This window comes from Gracilinanus agilis, chromosome 3, assembly GCF_016433145.1.
Source record: "Gracilinanus agilis isolate LMUSP501 chromosome 3, AgileGrace, whole genome shotgun sequence".
Lineage (NCBI taxonomy): Eukaryota > Metazoa > Chordata > Mammalia > Didelphimorphia > Didelphidae > Gracilinanus > Gracilinanus agilis.
The window spans coordinates 89,572,395-89,579,058 of record NC_058132.1 but is presented as its reverse complement, the minus strand read 5'-3'; positions in this window follow the sequence as shown (position 1 = coordinate 89,579,058).

The window sequence follows — 6,664 nt, the reverse complement described above, 5'->3', positions numbered from 1 at the left end:
TTAGTGGGTCAGAGTGCTAGTCCTAGAGTAGAGGAAGCTTAATTTCAAATGTTACCTTGGATCCTGGGCAACTCACTTAATCTCTCACATGTTTGGTTTTCTCAATTTCAAAAGGAAAATATTAATAACAAATATCTCACAGGGTTGTTGTAAGGATCAAATGAGATAAAATATATAAAACACTTTTATTTTATTCTTTTAAATTTTTAAATATTTTTCTATGTTTACAAGATTCTTGTTCTCTCCCTCGCTTTTTTCCTCCCTCCTTCTTGAGCTGGTAAGCAATTCCACTGGGTTATTATACATGTGTTATCACTTGATACCTATATAAAGCACTTTTAAAAACTTAAAATGACATAAATAATAACTTTTATTATGTAGGTCATGAAGTATATAGAGTACTGGGCCTGGAGCCATAAATAACTGGGTCAGGTCAAGCTGCATCAGTCACATGCCATACCATCCTAAGTTTTTTTTTAATCTATAAAGCATCGGGATAATTATAGAACTTACCTCACAGAGTTATTATGAGGCTAAAATAAAATATTAGTAAAATTAATTGCAAATCTTAAAATTCTGAATAGCAACTCTTATAATTATTTCATAATGTGACTATGAGTCAGAGTTACAACTCCAGTTTACCCAATATTTACTACTTGATTTTCCTAATATAGAATACAAATGCAAATATGAATTGATATTTTAAAAATAGGATTTATAAAATCTTCAAATTTGTTGATTGTTATTTTTTAGTCATTCAGTTATATATAGCCCTTCACAATCCATATGGGCCTTTCTTGGCAAAAATATTAGAGTGATTTGCCATTTTCTTCTCCAGTTGTAGCCATTTTATAAATGAGAGAGGTAAAGTAAATATATATTAAAATAGTGATGAGGGTAACAGAGCTAGTACATGTCTGAAACTGTATTTGAACTCAGATATTCTTGACTTCTGCTAAGTAATCTATTTATAATGCCACCAAACTGTCCCTACTTGGATGATCTTAAACAAGATATTAGGTCCAAACTTGTGTATGAATAGGAATCTGCTCCACAACATCCTTAACAGTTGGTCTGCAAATTCTACTTGAAGTGGTCCTTTTGCCTTTGGGATGAGAAAGAAATTCCCATCTGGAAGTTACAGACCTTGACATCTACCTTCAACCTATCCTTTCAGACTGATTTCATGGCACTCTCCTTCACATACTATATTGTAGTCAAACTGGGCAACTTGCTATTCATATATGACACTTCATGTCTTTCCTCAACACCTTTGCCCAAGCTGTCCTTCAAATTTGAAATGTCTTCTTTCTTTCCTCTTCCTCTTAGAGTTTTTATGTGCCCCACTCCTTCACCAGGCCATTCTTTATTCCTACCCTAGTTACTAGGGCTTTCCCTATCAGAACCCCAGAAATTACTTTCCATTCATTTCATTTATTTTTTATTTGCTCATGTACATTATCAACACCACTCCCCACTCCAACCCCAAGAAAGCAAGCTCCTTGCAAACAGGGACTCTTTTATCTTAATTTTGTTGTTGCTGTTTTTCTTTATGTTTCCTCTGCTTTATTAAGTTCTTGGAACATAATAGTAGCTGAACAAAAAAAGAAGTAATCATATTAAAATCATTTAACAATTGGTAGTTCATTTCCATCTGAAAGAGTGTATTCAGTTTTTGACCTGCTTTGACTGAAGAAATAAATTAAAATTTTGAACTACTTTGATTATTAGAAATGGATTTTTAACATTGATATGCTTATATTTGAAACTTTTCTTCTCTCAGGTGTGTTTTCCCCCAATCCACTCATTCAATATAGTTTAATAATGGCCTGTATTACTTCTTTGTCTTACCAACTGTGTGATGATTTAAGATATTGTACACTGGACTCTAATGTGTCCAACTACTTCTAATATTTTGTTATTCTTGAATTCCCTATACAAAAAGACAAGCTCAACAGAATGTGTTTACAAATAGCTTTGTGATTCATAATCTTATAGTAAGCTATCCAAAATCCCACTACTTCATAAAGATCAGACTGGTATCTTGCCATGGCTTGAAGGTAATAGAGAGCACATGAACTTGTACCTGGATCCTGTTGTATACATAGGAATGCACATGTGCATTTATAAAAGTATGTAAGGACCCACAAATGTGTGTGTGCATGTATGGACACTATATGTATATTTAGATACATATATTAATATATGTGATAAATGTCCAAATTTTTTCTTTTCTTTTGGAGTTTCCACTTTGTAGATTCCCCAAGGTAATGTGATGCTATAAAAAAAAACCACTCCTACCTTTGTCACTTACTAACTGTGTAATCTTGAGCAAGTCATAACTTCTCTGGCTCTCAGTTTCTTCATTTATACAATTATAATTATACAAAAAATTCTTTCTGTGCAGGAGTGTCAAAGTGATGTATACATTTGACCAAATTAGATAAACATATTTTACTTCACAATATGCTAAAATGTAAGTACTTCTTGTGTCCATCAGGAGGCTATATTTTATCTCATGATCTCATGAATCAACAATTACGGATTATCTTCCATTTATCCAAAGTTTCTCTTTATCTCCTGTCATATAATTTCTTCTTGGCGACAGAACTCTTACTTTGTTTCCATCTTTTTTTAATCCCTTCTTTTAGAATCTGTTAATTTCTACATAGGTTTTATGGAAGAATTCTTGAATAATATATAAAAAATTATCTACTAGGCAAATTAAGGAAAATTATTAAAATCGGGAGATAAATTTTTAACTCAGGGAACAGTATGATGTGATGGAAAAACCATGTTGGATTGATAAGGTGTCTAGGTGGTACAATGGATAGAGCTTTGGGTTTGAAGTAAGGAAGTCCTGAGGTCAAATCTAGCCCTAGATTCTCTTAAACTGTGTAAACCTGGGTAAGAAACTGTCTGCCTCAGTTTCCTCAATTGTGAAATAGGGGGGATACTGATAACTTTTCCCTCAGTGTTGTTTTGAGGACTGATAAGATAATATTTTTAAAGTATTTACCAGTGTTGAATACATAATAGTTGCAATTCGAATGCTTCCTTCCTTCCTTCCTTCCTTCCTTCCTTCCTTCCTTCCTTCCTTCCTTCCTTCCTTCCTGTTAAAGGACCATTAGAAGACATAAAATCTACTCTCTCCTCATCTAATGATGAGTGTTATTTCCTTGGCCAAGTCATTTTTATTCCCTGGTCTTTTATTTATTTTCCATACAGTGAAAGAGTAGGTCTAGATCAATATTACTGATTTCTTTGTATGTGTTTCATTGATCCTTTTGGCAGGTTTACATCTGTATATTCATTCTTAGAAAATGTTATAAAATGCATAAAATAAAAATATAGAGGATTATAAAGGAAACCAATTAAATTGATATATAATTTTTTTTAGTTCATTCATTACAGGTTGAAAATACTAGTCCTTTCCCTCTCTCACATGTCATTTTTCTTTTTATTTTCTTTAATTTTTTTAAAACCCTTACCTTCCATCTTAGAACCAATACTGGTATTGGTTCTAAGGCAGAAGAGTAGTATGGGCTAGGCCTGTGATTCCCAAAGTGGGCGCTACCACCCCCTGGTGGGTGCTGCAGTGATCCAGGGGAACGGTGATGGCCACAGGTACATTTATCTTTCCTATTAATTGCTATTAAAATTAAAAATAAATAATTTCCAGGCGGCTAAGTAATAGTTTTTCTGGAAAGGGGGCAGTAGGCCAAAAAAGTGTGGGAACCACTGGGCTAGGCAATGGGGGTTAAGTGACTTGCCCAGGGTCACACAGCTAGGAAGTGTCTGAGGTCAGATTTGAACCTAGGACCTCCCATCTCTGGGCCTGACTCTCAATCCACTGAACCACCCAGCTGCCCTTGCATGTTATTTTTTCTAACTCATCTCAAGTAGAGTCTCTTCTTTCTGTCTTTCATGTCGCTCTATAATTTCCCTCTACAGGCTAACTTTATACAATTTTTATTTTAAATATATACTAAAAGTTTATTAACTCTTCAAGAATATCAAGTTAGTGTTTCAATCCCATGCCTTTCCTCCAGCTGTTTCTCTTAGTTGAGATATTCTTTTTTTCTTTTTTTTTGGTCTCTGCTTATCTAAAGGCTTAAAAAGTTATCACAGCCATCTGACTTTCTATTAAACAAAATTGATCCCTTTTAATTCAAAGTCTGTTGATGTTAGGTTGGGACTTGAGCAATAAATTATGTGAAATCAGAGTCTTAGTATTTTTTATGATTGTGTAATCTCCAATGTTAGCTGGTTGTAGGATCATTCATCTAGGGATGGAAGCCCTCAATGAGTTTATATTCAAGTGGAGAAGACAATGTATGCAAATAAGAATATAAGTGATTAAAAAAAAACCTTATAAAGATTAGCTAGAAGTTAACACTAGAGAGGATGACATTAATAGCTAGTGTTTAGAGTGGGATCTGGAAAGTACTTTTTTTCACTTGAACTATCTCAGTATTTAGGGGGCCAGTATTCAGGAGGCCAAAATAACTTTAGTAGGTGAATGGAACATGACTGATGAATTGAAGTTAAGAGACACTTTACATTAGAGGTCAATAAAAAGATCATTTCAAAAGTTCAGGTTAGGAGTGAATAGAACCTAAACTGGAGAGGTGAGAGTGTGAAGGGAATAATTGTGTGATATATTGGGGGAGAAAAAATTATAAGATTTGGTAATGAATTGAATATATGAGGAGTAAGAAAGAGGAGTCGAGAATTATATTGAGGTTGTAAACTTGGGTGACTGAAAGGATGGAAAATCCTTGCAAAGTAATAGGAAAGTTGAGGCATGTAGGTAATTGGAAAAAAGATATAATGTTTTGGATATATTGAGTTTGAGATGTCTATGGGGCCATTCCATTTGATGTGTTCAATAAATAGTAAAGAAGGAATTAAATTTTGGAGACATACTAAGGTTAAATTAATAGATCTGGACATCATTTACATATTGAAAGAGACTATTATCTAGATACTTACCAAATATTCCCTCTCTACCAAACCCCTCATGAATCAGAAACCTAGCTCACACGGTATATATGGACCACAAATATCTCCCCTACAGCTATTCTTACGCAATTTCTCTCAGTCATTCAGTTCTCCTCAGCTCCCCCAAAATTGACCTAAGTAACTTCTTCATCCCTCTGCCTCCACTCTAATAATCCTTCCCAAAGCTCAAAAATCTTTCCACAGGATTTCATACTCAATATGCCTGCATTTTTGAAAATTATCGCTGTTAGTCAATAAGAATTTCTTAAAGAATCTACTATGTGCCACACACTTTTATGCTCTGTGGATAGAAGGTAAGGTTGAAAAACAAACAAAGAAAATGGTCCTGATCACCAAGAGCTAACATTCTAATGGGGAGGCAACATTCAAATGGCGATGTACATAGGAAACATGTGCAGTGTAAATGCAGGTAATTTTTTAAGTGTTTTTTTTAAACCTTTACCTTCCATTCTGAAGTCAATACTGTGTATTGGCTCCAAGGCAGAAGAGTGGTAAGGGCTCAGCAATGGGGGTCAAGTGACTTGCCCAGGGTCACACAGCTGGGAAGTATCTGAGGCCAAATTTAAACCTAGGACTTCCCCTCTCTAGGCCTGGTTCTCAATCCACTGAGCTACCCAGCTGCCACCAGCTAATTTTAAAAGGAACTAGCAGAGGAAGGGTGAGGTAGGGCTAGGAATACCTTCCTCCAGAAGGTAGGGTTTTTTGGTTTTGTTTTGTTTTGTTTGCTCAGTCTTGAATGAAACTGTGGAAGCCAGAAAGAAGAGATGTGCAGTTAGGATACTGAAATTGGAAGAAAGTCAGTTAACAGACAGTCAGGAGGAATAAATAGCAAGCAGGTTCCTTCTTAAATAGCTGTTACCACACTGAATAGAGAACAGCGTGTAGAGGGAAGAAAACCTATATTCAAATCAAACTTCAGATACTCACGAGCTATGGCTTCCCAGGAGTCCCTTTTTTTCTGTTTCCTCAGATGTAAAATAGGGCTAATACCAGCATCAACTTTGCAGGGTTGAGAGGATCAAATGAGAATATTTTTTGAAAGTGCTCAGCACAATTCCTGGCACATAATAATTCTTTTGTAGATACTCATCTCCTTCTTGCTTAACCTTCATCTCTCTCACTGAAGCCGAAATACACTTACTTTTTATTCTCTTCTCATAATAAAGAAAAAGTGCTTTCCCCATGAGACCTCTGTGTACACAGTGGTTATTCCTAGATAAGAAATACAGTTATATAGGCATAGTTGAAGGGCCCTGGAGCCCAGCTCAGCTCACCTTCTCCCCTCAGGCCTATTTTCCTCTGTCAGCAATAGAGGAAATGGACAGGCAATTCCCAAGCCTTTCACCTTCATACACATTGGTCCTGGGGGAGAAAGCAGCATCTATTAAGAGAAAAAGACCTTGGGAAAAGAGTAGGAAAAAAAAGCAACAGAGCTGGAGGTCTCTCAATTTATACATTATATCAGCTCTGTAGACCTCAGCTGTAGGTTGAGAAAATGCTATTTATGGCGCCAGCTTGACTGTGGACAAGCCAACAGAAAGAATTGGTAGCAATACCACCTTTCTCTCCAGGGACTATGTTGACTTCCAGAACAATCCCCTGGAAGAAAGAAAATGAACACTTTCTTCTTAGGGCTTTA